At 38.9% G+C, this 14,175-nt stretch overlaps 1 protein-coding gene across 2 annotated transcripts in view; it reads left to right on the top strand.

Annotated features, from left to right (window-relative positions):
- The first annotated feature begins 1,317 nt into the window (after window positions 1–1,317).
- The window catches only part of Btbd10 (BTB (POZ) domain containing 10), a 60,901-nt gene continuing 48,043 nt past the window's right edge, over window positions 1,318–14,175 (top strand). Inside the window, exon 1 of one of the 2 annotated variants that reach the window (XM_005380311.2) lies at window positions 1,318–1,515. The gene's annotated coding sequence lies outside the window, so the exon portion shown is untranslated. The remainder of the gene's footprint in view (window positions 1,516–14,175) is intronic. The other variant, XM_005380313.2, reaches the window with a different exon arrangement.

The following is a 14,175-nucleotide window of genomic DNA, read 5'->3' as shown; positions in this document are numbered from 1 at the left end:
TAGAAAATCGCAGCTTGTTTTGATATAATAGGGAAATAATTTTTTTGGTAGCTCTAATTTGTGGTACAGTATTATCTCCTGTAAGCAGAGCTTACAGGAAAAAATTCGATAAATCAAGATAGATGAAGTTTTCGTTGTTTTTGCTTTAAGATTTTCTTGAAGTTCCCACTAAATCATTTTTTTACTTACACATCTTAACAGATTATTGACAATTTCCAATTTAGCAAAATGTTGGTCATAATAACAACTTGGTATATACTACGGCATTAACCTTTGTTTTCTTTTGGTCTTTGACGTCTGTGTCCTTTGAGGAGGAAAAGCATGTTCGCTACCCTATAATTGTCCACCTCAACTGCTCATTTCCTTGGTATAAACATTGGTTTGAAAAGTACTTTGGGTATCATATATGTGAGTCAAAGGATTTTCTCTTCTGAACTAACCAGTGATTTAAGGATTTTCAACACATTTCTCCTCACAAAATGTTTTCCTACGAATTTACTCAAACCAGGTCCTCTTCCTCTTTGAACGTCCTTCCTACTCTTGCTACAATCGGGAAGCTCTTACTCATCCTTAAGATTCAGCTCCATGGTCATTTCCCGATGGAGGATTTCTCAGCACGTAGTCCTCGGCTTCAACAGCTCACTCGGAGCAGCTCAGCCTAATGAGATTATTCAGTTTCCTGTGCGTCTTGCTCCAGGGTATGTTTCAAGGGCCGACACGGTGTCATTTTTCCCTACTCATCTGTCCTACAGCCTAGTATTTGGCGCAGGAAGGGCTCAGCGATGCCGGTGTCCAGGTCTCCCTCCGTGTTCCACAGGCTGCAGGAGCTTCAGCGGGTGCTCGGTTTCCCGCCAATCGAGAGTTTGAAAATAAGCAGCTGCGGACGCCAGGAAGGAGACGGTGCCTCCCACGACGGCCCGCCTGTTATCAACTTCCATCGGTTCTCGCGGTCTCACCGACACGGCAGGTGCGATTTTGGCGTTTGCTCTATGGAGGGAGAAACAGTTTCCTTCAACAAATTTGAGTCCCAGAGATTGTTTTTCCAGCTCTGGGCTGGAGACGCTGTCCATTTTTTCCAACAGGGTCAAAACGTGAAGGGGAAAATATGAGACTGGCCGGTTTAGAGGTAATTTCAGCCGCAGATCGCGAGCTGACGTGTGCGACCAGGGGTCTCAGGGACCCTTTCCCTCAACCCTACCAGCCCACTCGCAGGCTGCAGCTCCCGCCCACAACAGCCCTAGCACTCGGCACCCCGCCCACTGTGGGCGGAGAGTCACATTCTCGCGAGAACACGACGAGCCGTGCCTCTTTAGCTTGTGAGCTCTCGCGAGAAGGGGTTGAGGCGCCGGCGTGCAACCTGCCTGGGCGGCTCTGGTAGGCGTCGCCCCCGCCCGAGTGGCCGCCTCCACAGCTACCTCTGGTGGGATCCGGTTGAAGAGGAAGCGGAGGCGGCGCTCGCCTCGGCCTCTGCCTCGGTTTTCTGTGGGCACTCAAGAGGAAGCACAGGTATCGAAGGTGAGTGGAAGGGACTGGGGAGCTCCGTGGGGGCGGCGCGGGAGGCTGGGTTTGCTGCGGCGGGGCGACGGGGAAAGCGGCGGAGGGCGAATCCGGGCGCGCGAGCCGGGCGGCGGTGGCAGCTTCGGGGCGACCGGACGTGGCCGGGCGATCGCGGTGGAGTTCTGCGCTGCGGCCGCGGCACCCAGGTCGGAGAGGCGGAGGTGGGACCTGGGTTTGGAGGCTGCTGCTCTGGGGCTGGGGGTGCGGTGGCCTCCCCAGGGATGCAGGCGCGCCCCTCGTCCCTGCTTTCCCGGGCAGTCACTCTGTGCCCCGCCCCGCGCCTGTCACCTGGGGCGGACGCCGCGACAGCCGGGGAGGGCGCATCACAATAGGTTGGTGGGTAGCCTCCCATTTAGGAGACAAAGTGGTGGGGAGAGGAGTGAAAATTCCAGTACTGCGCTGCTTGGTTTTATGCTATAACACGATCACCTGTGGTAAAAGCTTTGTCTTTTTCAAACTTGCACAGAAAAGGTTCTGAGTTCTTCAGATGCACGTCCGCTGACACCCCCTCATCTTTGTGCATGGGTTGGGAAACGGGAGAACTCGCTTAGTAATTTGTTAGGTGGGGCCGGTGTGACCAGCTGCGGGCCTAACAGATTTCCTAGTTTTCTCTTCTCCTTTGTGTTTTAAGTCCTTGATTCAAAGTCGCTACTTTAGATAAGCTGAAGATAAGACTTGTCATTTGTGGCTTTGTGCCCTTAGCAAATGAAATTATTTTAAAGGGATGTTGTCATGCTTTTGAAAACTAACAATCTACTGCCGGGTGTGGTGGTGCACGCCTGTAATCCCAGCATTTAGGAGGCTGAGGCAGGAGGATCGTTGAGAGTTCCAGGCCAGCCTGGGTTACAAAGTGAATTCAAGACCAGCCTGAACGGTGTAGTGAGACCCTGTCTCAAAACGCGCGCACACACACACACACACACACAAAACCCAAAAAAAACACTAGCAATCTGAGCGAGACATTGCAGTATATTGATTTATTTGAACGACAGATTCCTTCCAGCCTTCCCAGCTTCCCATTTCCCCTACTCTTACTACACAAATGGGATCACAACTTTTAGAGATAAATTTTGAATAAAAGAAACTGTAGAAATTGGAATAAAATGTACAGTAAGGAATGCAATCATAAGGGCCAAAAGAGTTTTTGGAGAACCCATCAAGACTGAAGTCTGCGCCTTAAAACCAAGGACTACAGTAAATGAATGTAAATGCAGAAACCAGTAGAAAATACGTGGCAAGTACTGTATCTGATGGTAGTTTAAGGCTGGTAACTTTGGTGAGGAGAGTTGTTTTTGAGGGTGTCGGTGTGTTTCATAGATTTTCCTAACATTTGTCAGAGTTTGTGACCTGCTGTTACTCATAAAGTAAGAAGAGAGATTCTGTGTTCAGTCAAGAAAGCTTTCGGTGTCTCAGCAATGTCTTTTACATTCCCACACTTCTTTCTCTCAAAAGAGGGCTTTTGGATGGGCTTTTTACCTTCTCTGTTATTCTTCCATCAGTCTGAATTTTATTGTCTCATCCTTCTTTTCTTTTAAGTGTTGTGAAAAATTTTAATTATTTACTATGAAATTGTGGTCTACTCCGTGGCTTTTTACATTTAGGTGACTTACTGAAGTGTGGAAGTGATCTGGAAAATACGCGCCTTTCAAAGAGATAGGTTATCAGTAACAAACTCACGTGCCTTCAGGTAGTAGGCAAATAATGAAAATACGAAACACATTTGTTTATGCCTTGTCTAAGAAGGACTTCAGTGTTAGGCCCTCCTGGTTAATTCTGTATACATGTATGGATCCTGTCTTCAGCCTTCTCAAGAGAATATAGGAAATCTGTGTTTTTATGTGCAGTCTCTTGATTTTTAAAAATATTGTTGCCTACTTAAAACAGTTGAAAATGACTTCATGTGACCCAGTCAAACCCATACCTATCTATATTTCATTTTGCCCTTTAATACAGTTCAGAATTAATACATTTTATAGTTGGAAAAAAGGAAGTTTAAAACAAGTATGTCAATTAGTTTGCAATTTCAAACCTTAGGAGGACTTGAGGGAAATGTGAAGTCTAATTGAAATAATAGGTAGCTTTAATAGTTTTTAAACACACTGGGACAAATTAAGCTAGTTAACTTCCTGCAGAATTTTCTCCTTATTTACTCTTTTGATTTCTGTAGTTTGTTACCTACAGTCAGCTGTGATCTGAAAATTTTTTTCTTTTTTTTGGTCTTTTTGAGACAGTCTTGCTATGTAGCTTGGGCTGGACTTCTCCCTGTGTAGCTTGGGCTGACCTCAAGCTTGCATCGATACTCCTGCCTCAGCCTCCCGAGTGCTGGGATTATAGGCATGCACCACCATACCTAGTGGTTTGAAAATTTTTTAAATGATGAATTCCAGAAATAATTCAAAAGTTTTTAATTTTGTGATATGTCACTTGTAAATTGCATGTGTAGCATGAGGAATCATGCATTGTCCCACTGTCTCCCACTGGGGATGTGAATCCCTTTTTTGTCCTTTGTAACCACACTGTATATGCTACCCTTCTATTTTCAATTAGTAGGTCTTTTGGCTAGCAGACTGTCATGGTGTCATAGTGTTAATGAACCCTTATTTTACTTAAAAGTGGCCCCAAAGTGCAAGAGTAGTGATGCTGACAGTTCAGATATGCCAGCAAGAAGCCATAAAATGCTTCTTTTAAGTTGAAAAAAATGAAAGTTTTTGACTTAATAAGAAAAAAATTGTATGTTGAAGTTGCTAAGATCTGCAATACATGGTATTTTGAGAGATACTATATTCACATAACTTTTATTATAATATACTGTTGTAACCTATTTTATATGAGTTATTGTTAATCAGTTACTATGCCTAGATTAGAAGTTTATCATAGGTGTGAACGTATAGGAAAAATGTACAATATATAGTGTTCATTTAGCACAGTTCAGGCATCCACTGGGAACCTGGAACATGCACTTTGAGTTGGAGGAAGGACTACTGTATTAACATTTAAAGTGTAGGGATAACTGAAGGAAAGCCTCTCTGTTTATGGTTCAATGACTCAGAGTTCTAAGTTGATTTATAGGCATCTTGTAAGGAAATCAGTTTATTTAGAAATTCTCTATTGTACTTTCAACTAACGTGAAAAATTAAATCCAAAAGGCAGTTGATAACAGTCCACCTCAGGATTTGAATATTTTTATTTGCTATGCTATCCTACATTGTTTCCCTAGGCATTGACTTTTACTGGAAGAAATGTTGATCCCCTGGCAGATGGGGAGGTAGGTAACAATGGGATGAGGAAAGTGTGATGTGAATTAGGTGGTCATGTGCCTTTTCCTTACATTGTCCAGTGAAAGATTGACTTAGATTACTGTAACTAGATTTTCTTAGGTGCTGGGGATTTAGCTCAGCGGCAAAGCGCCTGTCTGGCAAGCGCAAGGTCGTGAGTTCGGTTCCTGGTACTGGAGAAAAACCAAAAAAAAAAAACTAGATTTTCTTGTAGGAAGAGGATGTTTTCAGATTAAACTTTGTGCCTTATATGTAGTAGAGCTTAATGATTTTTGTGGAATTGAACCTTGTGGGTTAAAATTTATATACCCATTAATGGATTGTACTTTAATCACACAGTCTTACTTATATGTATTTGGCCTGTGAGGAATGGGAGTTTTAAAGATCAAACCTAATAGGCGGAATTTAGGCATGTAGAGGGCAAAGTGAGGGTTATCACTCGTGATAAAGGTGAGAGAGGAAGCTAGGTGAGGGACAGTTTTGAAAAGGATGATGAAATGGTTAGTATCTGTTGTGTGTTTGCATTTTACAAAGACTGCTTTTTACAACAAAAGTTATTCAAAGTCATGCAAAACTACATAGAATACAGTTTTTCTTTTTTAGAATAGAACTGCTTTGGGAGTTTGCAGATTTGATTTTCTTACTTTAGCCAAATCTTCTCAAGTCAAGCTAGGCTAATCTCTTCCTCCAATCGCTGTCTCTGAGTAAGAGGTGAGACTGGAGGAAATGTGTATTATGTTTGTGATCTTTGAGAGATTTAAAAATGTTTCTGAGAAATTTGTGTTTGTGAAGATAGTACCTGTTGAGTGGGAAACCATCTTCCTTTCGGGATGTTTTTACTGTGACTTGTAAAGTAGGAGATTCTATCTGGGAAGTAGTTTCTCCCTATTCAGTCCATCCTCTGAAATGCATTCCCAAATGAGGATTAGAAGAAACTAGAAGGGATTGACTATACTTTTCTTGGCACCTTCTGATACAAATTTTGGAACTCCCACTTAACACAGGGTATATATTTTCTATTCATCTGTATGGTAGGTTTATCTGAACAGGCTAGACCTCTACTAGGGAGAAGGAAATGGAATACCTACAGTTCTAACTGGTTGAATTTAATTTACAATGAAAGAAATAAGCTTAGGCTGCTAGTTGCAGTTATATTTTTATCTTTATATTATTCGTTTATTTGTTGGTTTTCAACTAAAGGTAAGGGGAGAAGAGGTAATAACAGATGCTTGCTAATGGAGGAAGAATTTTTTTTTTTTTTTTGAGACAGGGTCTTGCTAGGCAGTTCAGGCTGGCCTTGAGCTCACTTTGTAGCCCAAGCTGGCCTCAAACTTGGAACAATCCTCCTGCCTCAGCCTCCTGAGTGCTGGGATTACAGGTGTGAGCCACCACACGCCCGGCTCTGGAGGAAGAATTATAGGGTGAGTGTCTATAATATAAAAGTCTGAAATGCTCTAAAATCCAAATCCTTTTGAGCACCAACATGATGCCACAAATCTGATTGTTCAGTGTACCCAAAACTTTGTTTCATGAGTAAAATTATTTAAAATACTGTATAGAATTGCCTGTAGGCCGTGTTTCTAAGGTGTTTATGAAGCATTAATGAAGTTTGTGTTTAGGCTTGGGTCCAATCCAGTATCTCATTATGTACATGCAAATATTCCAAAATCCAAAATAAATCTGAAATCTGAAAAACTTCTGGTCCCAAGCATTTCAGATAGGGATATTCAGCCTTTATTAGAACATATTTTCTCTTTAATAGTGTATTTGTTGGGGTTGAAGCTAATGTTGTGTTTCTCCCAGTATGACATCTTCTGGTTTACTTTAGGATTGACATATACCCTGCTAAGAAGATAGCAAAATAGATCTCAAAGATGGAAGAGAAGCAATTAGAATTCAATGAGATACTTTGTGGGAGAAGACTAAGAAGTTGGTAAATGTTAAATGTAGGCAGTGAGTGAACTGGGCATTTGGGATTTCAGCTTTTGGATTAGGGATGCTTAATAGGTAAAGTTGATGCAAATACTCTAAATCTGAAAAACTCCAATATAAACATTTCTAGTCCCAAACATTTTTGGTTAAGGGATATTTAACTTGTATTTGAAATAGAACATAAGGAACAATGATTTCATTTTAAATATGTGACCTTACGTCAGAGATATCTGGAGGGTGTAAGTACCTTTGCTAGTGAAAGCACCTTTTTTTTACCCTACTAATAGTTTAATTATATTATTGTCTTTAAAAATGTAAGGTATCTGTCTTTTCTCATTGCTGGAACAAAATATCCAACATCTGCGAGGTTTTTTTTAACATCCACCAGTTAAGAGGAAAAACTTATTTCAACTAACAGTTTGTAGAGGTTTCAGTCCATAGGTGCCTGGCTCCAAAGCAGGGCAGCGTGGCACAGGGACATGGCAAAAGACAAACAGCCAGGGCAGGGCAGGTAGAAGGCAGCCAGCAGCGGAAGCAGCAGGGAAGCTAGCTTCCCTTTCTCTTTTATCCTATCCAGGCTACAAGCCTTTTGGGTGGTGCTACCCATGCCCAGGGTGGGCCTTTCCATTATCCATATCCAGAACTATGCTAATTCTAATCAGTGGACTAATTTACTACCACACACCCTTAATCCCAGTGTCTCACGTGCTAGATCCAGCCAGCTCCGAAAAGCCCCGCCTGTGAGCGTGTGAGGCTTTGTGGCGTGGCCTCTAGATATAAGCCATAACAGTATCTGATTGCCAGATACAGTTGTACCTCACTATCTGAGGAGGACTGTTGCTGGGAAAAGGATATAAAGTGAAGTGCTCAAATCTGGCATAGAAAATGGAGTAGTATTTGCATGTAATCTATACCCTAAATCCTCCCATATACTTTAAATCATCTCTGGATTACTTATAATGTCTAATACAATGTAAAAGCTATACAAATAGTTGCTGTATTGCATTTTTTGATGGGTGGGAATAATGAAAAAAATCTGTACCTGTTCCTCCATTGGCTGAATCTATGTGCAATTCAGAGCATACAGGGAGCTGATTACTTATTTTTATCTTTGTAGTTGAAATGAGTGATCTATTAGTATTTTTGGTCACAAACTGAAATTAACATTTAGTATTTAGCTGGTGATGAGAGTCTGTTATGGTGAATCACTGATTGCAGTACTACCTGATTAGAAACTATGAGTAATATTTTTTAAGGTCATTTAAAATTGTAATCATACTTTTCTATTTGAGATGTCTTATTTGGGATTCTTTAGCTATGAGTTTAAAAGCAACTCTTGGCCCCATGACGTTAAAGATATTAAGCTCTGTGAGTCTTTGTTTCCCTGCATGAAAAATGTGTATAGAACATAATTGTCAAGAATTTAAAGTTAAAATAAAATATATAAAAGTGCTATATAAGCCAGACATGTGGCACACACCTAGAATCCCAGCATATGGGAGGCTGAGGCAGGAGGATCCCCACAATTTTGAGACTAGCCTGGACTACATAGTCCAGCCCAGCCTGAACTACATAGTGAGACCCTGTCTCAATAAAAAAAAAAAAAACACAAAACTATGCAAACAGTAAATGCTGTATGAGTATAAGTTAGTACTTTGTTCTGTTTTATGCCCAAAAGATAACTGGCATTGTTGTCTTCTTCCCACCCTCTCTATCCACAGTGATCTTGAAATACATGTATCAATTAATTTATGTTCTCATCTGCCTGCCTCATTTGGAGAGGACAAGTTCAAGTGATTGTTTACAGCCTTGTCAGTATGATTCTTCTGGTAGAAATTACAAAGGTTTTTCTTTTAGTAAGGATCAAACAGTAGGAAGCCCCATTTTTTGTTTTCTTGTGCTGGCATTTTTTATGGACTGATACTTGTATTCGGTGTAATTTGAAAGCCAGATAGAAAAATAGGAGGGAAGAAAGAATGGATTGAAAAGAGATTGTGGGGGCTGGGGATTTAGCTCAGTGGCAAAAGTGCCTGCCTGGCAAGCGCAAGGTCGTGAGTTCGGTTCCCGGTACCGGAGAAAAACCAAAAAAAAAAAAAAAAAAAAAGAGATTGTGTAGCACTTAAAAAGTTACCTGTTGGGTAGTGTTTTCTACTTCTATACAATAGGAACTTTTTATTGTTAGTAACTTGGATTATTTCCTTTTAAGGTCATTATAGCAGATGAGTAGAGAATTATCCTGAGTTTTCTCTTTGTAGACTACATTAAATGTCAGCCTAAAAATAAATTCTAAAACAAGCCAAGTGTGGTATGCTGCACACCTGTGATCGGAGCACTGGGAAGCCAGGGGCTGGAGGATTCCAGCAAATTCCAGGTCAGTGTGGGCTATATAGTGAGTTCAAAACCAGCCTGGACTACATAGTGAGACACTGTGTCTAAAATAAAATAAAATAGAGGCTGGGGATTTAGCTCAGCGGCAAAGCGCCTGCCTGGCAAGCGCAAGGTCATGAGTTCGGTTCCCGGTACCAGAGAAAAACCAAAAAAATAAAATAAAATAAAATAAATAAATACAATACAATAAAATAAATTCATTCTAAGACTTAGATACCTAAGAAAGAATCTCAGGCACAGGATTACAACAAACATATTTTATGATTTTTCTTATTTTCAGATGGGCATAAATATAACTGAATTATTTTAAAGGTAATTACTTCATTTTGGGCTTAAATTGGATTTTTCTCACATCTAAAAAGCAAGCAGTACAAGTCTGCTCCTTTCCTCTCTAAAAAGTCTGCTTCTTTCTGCTCTTCCTTTATTCACTTATACTTTGTTTTTTTTTGTAGTGCTAAGGATCAAACCCAGGGCCTTTCATATGCTAGGCAAGTGCTTTACCATTGAGTTACACCCTCGGCTCCATTTAGAATTTTTGTTAAGTCTGAATTTTCCATTAACTGCGGGACCCTCTTATTTCCTTCTTACTGAATTTTCCAAGTTGCCTGAGTTCCTCCTTTAAAAAAGAATATTTAGATATTAAACAATAATGGGATTATAAAATCATAATACTGAAAGTACTTTACATTTATTAATGCTATAAATTTTGAAAGAGAAAACTGAGGCATAGATCAAGCCCCATTAAGTGATTTTGATAAAAGGTAGTAAGGGATGCCTAGTAGTAGAAAGGCTGAAACTAGAATAACAGACTTACATATCTCCTAAGTGTTTATTCTAGTGTTTCCTCAAGTGGGTTTCATGTACTACCTTCCAGCTGATATATGAAAATGAGCTTTATGTGGTATGAAGAAAACAAGAAAACTTTTCTATTGTATCCTTTTTTCATTTTCATTTTGTGTGTGTATGTGTGCACATGTGTATACATAATACTGATATGATAATCTGTGTGAATTACAAATATACACATATGTAGCTTTTCATTTTAGTTGAAATCAACATATTAAGGGAAAACTGGTATATTTTTTTAAAAAAATGGTATGTAATCTTTGATCATCTTTGCTTCCCTAGTTCAAGTCTATTAAATGTTATTTACTAGGGAAGCAAAGATGATCTTTTTAACAATGTGAAACTTGGGAGAGGTAAGATGTTAGGAAGGAAAGAATCTTTTGCTTAAATAGTTAACCAGTTCATGTTTTGGAATCTTACCTGTCATTTTTCTGCAAAAATGGGTGCTAGTCTCTAAAAGGTTCACCATCACTGGCATTTTGATGGGTTGTATATTAAGTTGGAAAGGCAATATATTATGATTGAAAAAACACTGAATTTGACTACAGGGTTGTGGATCTCAGTTTTATGTATTGGTTCTCTAGTGTTAAGGCAAGTTATTGAAATGAGCCTTAAATCAGAGATCATTGAATATAAGAAAACAATTTTTTAAAAACTGGAACACTACCTGGAATATTAAGTCACAAAGACATCTAGAGTGTTTCTGTGTAAGCAAGTATTTTGTCTCTGGGCAAATTTTTTTTTTTTACTTTTTAAAAATTTATTTATTTTGATATCAGGAATTGAACTCAGGACCTTGTACTTGCCAGGCAGTGCTGTGCCACTGAACTGTAGCCCTAGCCCTCAGGGCAAATTTTAGACTCTTTAAAATGAAGCACTTGTGCTGGGCATGGTGGTGCATGCCTGTAATCCCAGCACTTGGGAGGCTGAGACAGGGGGGCTGAGACAGGAGGATCTTGCAAGTTCCAGACCAGCCTGGGCTACAAAGTGATCTCAAGGCCAGCCTGAACTGCATAGTGACACCCTGTCTCAAAAAGACAAAACAAACAAACAAACAAAAAACAATGAAGCACTTGTAAGGGAAAAGAACTTTGGTGGTAAAGAGTCTGATGTTTTGCTTCATTTATCCTAGCAAATATGGTAGTTATCAGCCATGTATGGTTATTTAAATTTAAGCTAATTAGAAAAGAAAATTTTAAAATTTATCCTTCCTTTGTAGTAGCCACATGTTATGTACCTAATAGCTACATGTGGCTAGTGGTGACTTTTCAAACAGTGCAGATGTAGAACATTTCCGTTATGCAAGTTGGGCCATACTGCAGTCTGCTGGGGAGTGCTACAGTCTGAATTGAATGATATTTAGAACCTTATTTAGCTTGTTATTGATGGGAGGTAAACAGACAAAAATCTGAAAGGAAGGAAGATAAAGATAAAAATGAATAGGTCAAAATGGAGTGACATAGTACAGGTTTTATGAAAAAATTAAATAACATTAAAAATTGTTATGAAGGAAGAAAAGAAGGTACTGCTTACGAGCTTGACTTTGTTCAGGGAGTGTTGCTTCTTACGAGTTGAATGTAATCTCCTTTGACTTAGGTACTTCTGCAGCTTATAGGAGCTTTACCATATTAAGTATGTCAAGGTGATTTGCTTCAATTAAGATATTTTTGATTTTGAAGGCAAAACTATTTGGATATAGTAGAATAGGAAAGTCATAAGCATAGAAGACAATAATATATATCTTTAGATTGTTAAAAAATCATACTTGTATCTTTTAGTGAGTTTTGAGAACTTAACACTATGAAAGATATCTAGTTACTTGCAGTGCTAATCTCATGTAATGTAGGTCTTTGTAAATGCTTAAGATTTGGAAAGAGCTTCAAACATTTATTGAGCTGTTAAAGAAATGTAAAATATGTTTTGAAGTATTAATACCTTTTTTCTTTTTTTTTTTGTCTTTTTGAGACAGGGTCTCGCTATGCAGTTCAGGCTGGTCTTGAGCTCACTTTGTAGCCCAGGCTGGCTTCGAACTTGCAGTGCTCCTCCTGCCTGAGCCTCCTGAGTGCTGGGATTACAGGCATGTGCCACCATACCTGGCAATACCTTAATTAAGAAGTCAACAAAATTTTATGAAAGTATTACTTATAACTGCAGCAAATCAGAAAAAGATAAGCCTTGATATTGAAAGGGCTTCTGTGTGAAGTAAATAGGCATCTTTGAGGAGTATTTTGGAGAAACATAGGGTTCATTTGATAATATCTTAAAATTTTTTTCTAAGGATGTTATGCTTTTCTCCTTTTTTAATTGATACACATCTCCTGAGGGCACCTATTGGCATTAGAAATTCAGTGATTTTTATTTCCTTTGCATTAGTGGGTTATGTTAAATAAAATGTCCTTCAGTTTCTTTTCATTTGGATTAGTAAATTAAAACATTCAATAAATGATTATATACAAGGGATATTAAACTGTGAGAATACAAACATGAATTATACATTGTTCTTTTCCTCAAGTATCTGATAGTATTATGGGGAACGTGGCAGAAACATTTTGCTACTGCACGCGTAATGACATATATAAGCAATATAAAAACTGTACTTAGGCCATAAAATTAACATTTTGCTACTGCACACATAATGACATATATAAGCAATATAAAAACTGTACTTAGGAAGAAAGAAGAAAATTTTTATTACAAAGTTACTTCCAAATACTTTGTTGTAGAATCCAGCATTATCATTAGAAAAACAATATGTAGAAAATTCAAATGACATGAGAGGGGATACAGTGAAAATTAAACTTCCCTTTTATTCTGCCATTTCCTTACAGGCAGCTAAGTCATTTTTATGTGATACTGTTTTCTAACCATTACCTTAGAACTTACCTGTTGTGTTGTGTCATTAGATTTTGTACCGCCTGTGTCTGCAGTTCTGTTCCCATTTCTTTTCCATCTGTTGTTGTGCCCATCAGATTATTCATTTCATTCTTTTCAGCTAGAGCTAAATTTCCGTTTTGTTTTTTGAATTTTCACTTCTCTGCTGAAATTTCTGTTTTACTCAAAACTGTTTTCTTCTTTTAGTTCTTTGTATATACTTTAATTCTTTAAATATCCTTTAAAGTCTTTGCTAAATCAGTGTCTTAGCCCACTTGGAAAAAATATTTATTGACTTTTACTGTCTTATTTCTTCTCATATTTCATAAATTTGGTTGAAATCTGGACATTGTATTCTTTATTAACTTGGTCTACTTGGGGGCAAAGTAGAGGGCAGTCCATTTTGCTCCTCTGTAATTTGGCAATTAGTCAAGAGGTTAGGCAGAGATTGTATTTGTGTTTTAGAATTGCCCCTCTCTGTGAATCTGTTCGGGGAATTCCTTTTTAATTTCCACTTCACCTTTTCATGGTGGTCTCTGTCCTGTGAGTAAGGGCTTCACTTTCTGCTGCTTGAGCTGTGTATGGTTAGGGAATAGACTCAGTAAGTACTTCAACTCAGATCTCACATAGTTTTTAAGGGTAGATTCTTCTGTGGTTTATACCTCCTTTTTTGCCAGGCTACCTGGGATCGCTTCCTACATATGTATGTAATTCAGCTGTCAGCTAGGGATTTGAGTAGGGTTTGTGCTCAGATTTTGGGTCTCACATCTCTGTAATTCTTTCACTTTCAGTATGTCTGCCTAAATTTCCACCTGCACTGCCATCCCTGAAGTTTTCTTCACCATTTGAGTTATACAGCTGCCTGATTTTTGTCAGTGAATTTGTGGAGGGAGGGGAAGGCACTCAGCAAAAAGAACTTGGAACTGAACTTATAATTCTGTCCCTTCCCATTATAGCTTTTCAAAGGTAAACTTTTCTTTCATTACTGTTTTCTTCTAAACACACTCTAGCGTTTTTAAATAGGATTTAAAAAAGTCTATCCAGATTTAAATAATTGTTTTCTAGAAGGAAGATTCATGATCACATCATCTGGCTGTATATGTAGGAGTTTCCTTTTCATCTCTGATTACGATTTTTTTAAAAAGTTGCTTCTACCTGGTTTTTTTTTTTTTTTTTACCAGGAGTTGAACTCAGGACCTTGCGCTTGCCAGGCAGGCACTATGCTGTTGAGCTATATCCCTGCTGCTTCTACCTGTTTTTGCCCTTCATAATTATCTGTGTAATATTCAGTCCCTGAGGGTCCTCC

This window comes from Chinchilla lanigera, unplaced genomic scaffold, assembly GCF_000276665.1.
Source record: "Chinchilla lanigera isolate Chin_1 unplaced genomic scaffold, ChiLan1.0 scaffold00013, whole genome shotgun sequence".
In the NCBI taxonomy this organism is placed as follows: Eukaryota; Metazoa; Chordata; class Mammalia; order Rodentia; family Chinchillidae; genus Chinchilla; species Chinchilla lanigera.
Note: the sequence above shows the minus strand (reverse complement) of the source record. Positions and strands in the feature narration are given on the sequence as shown.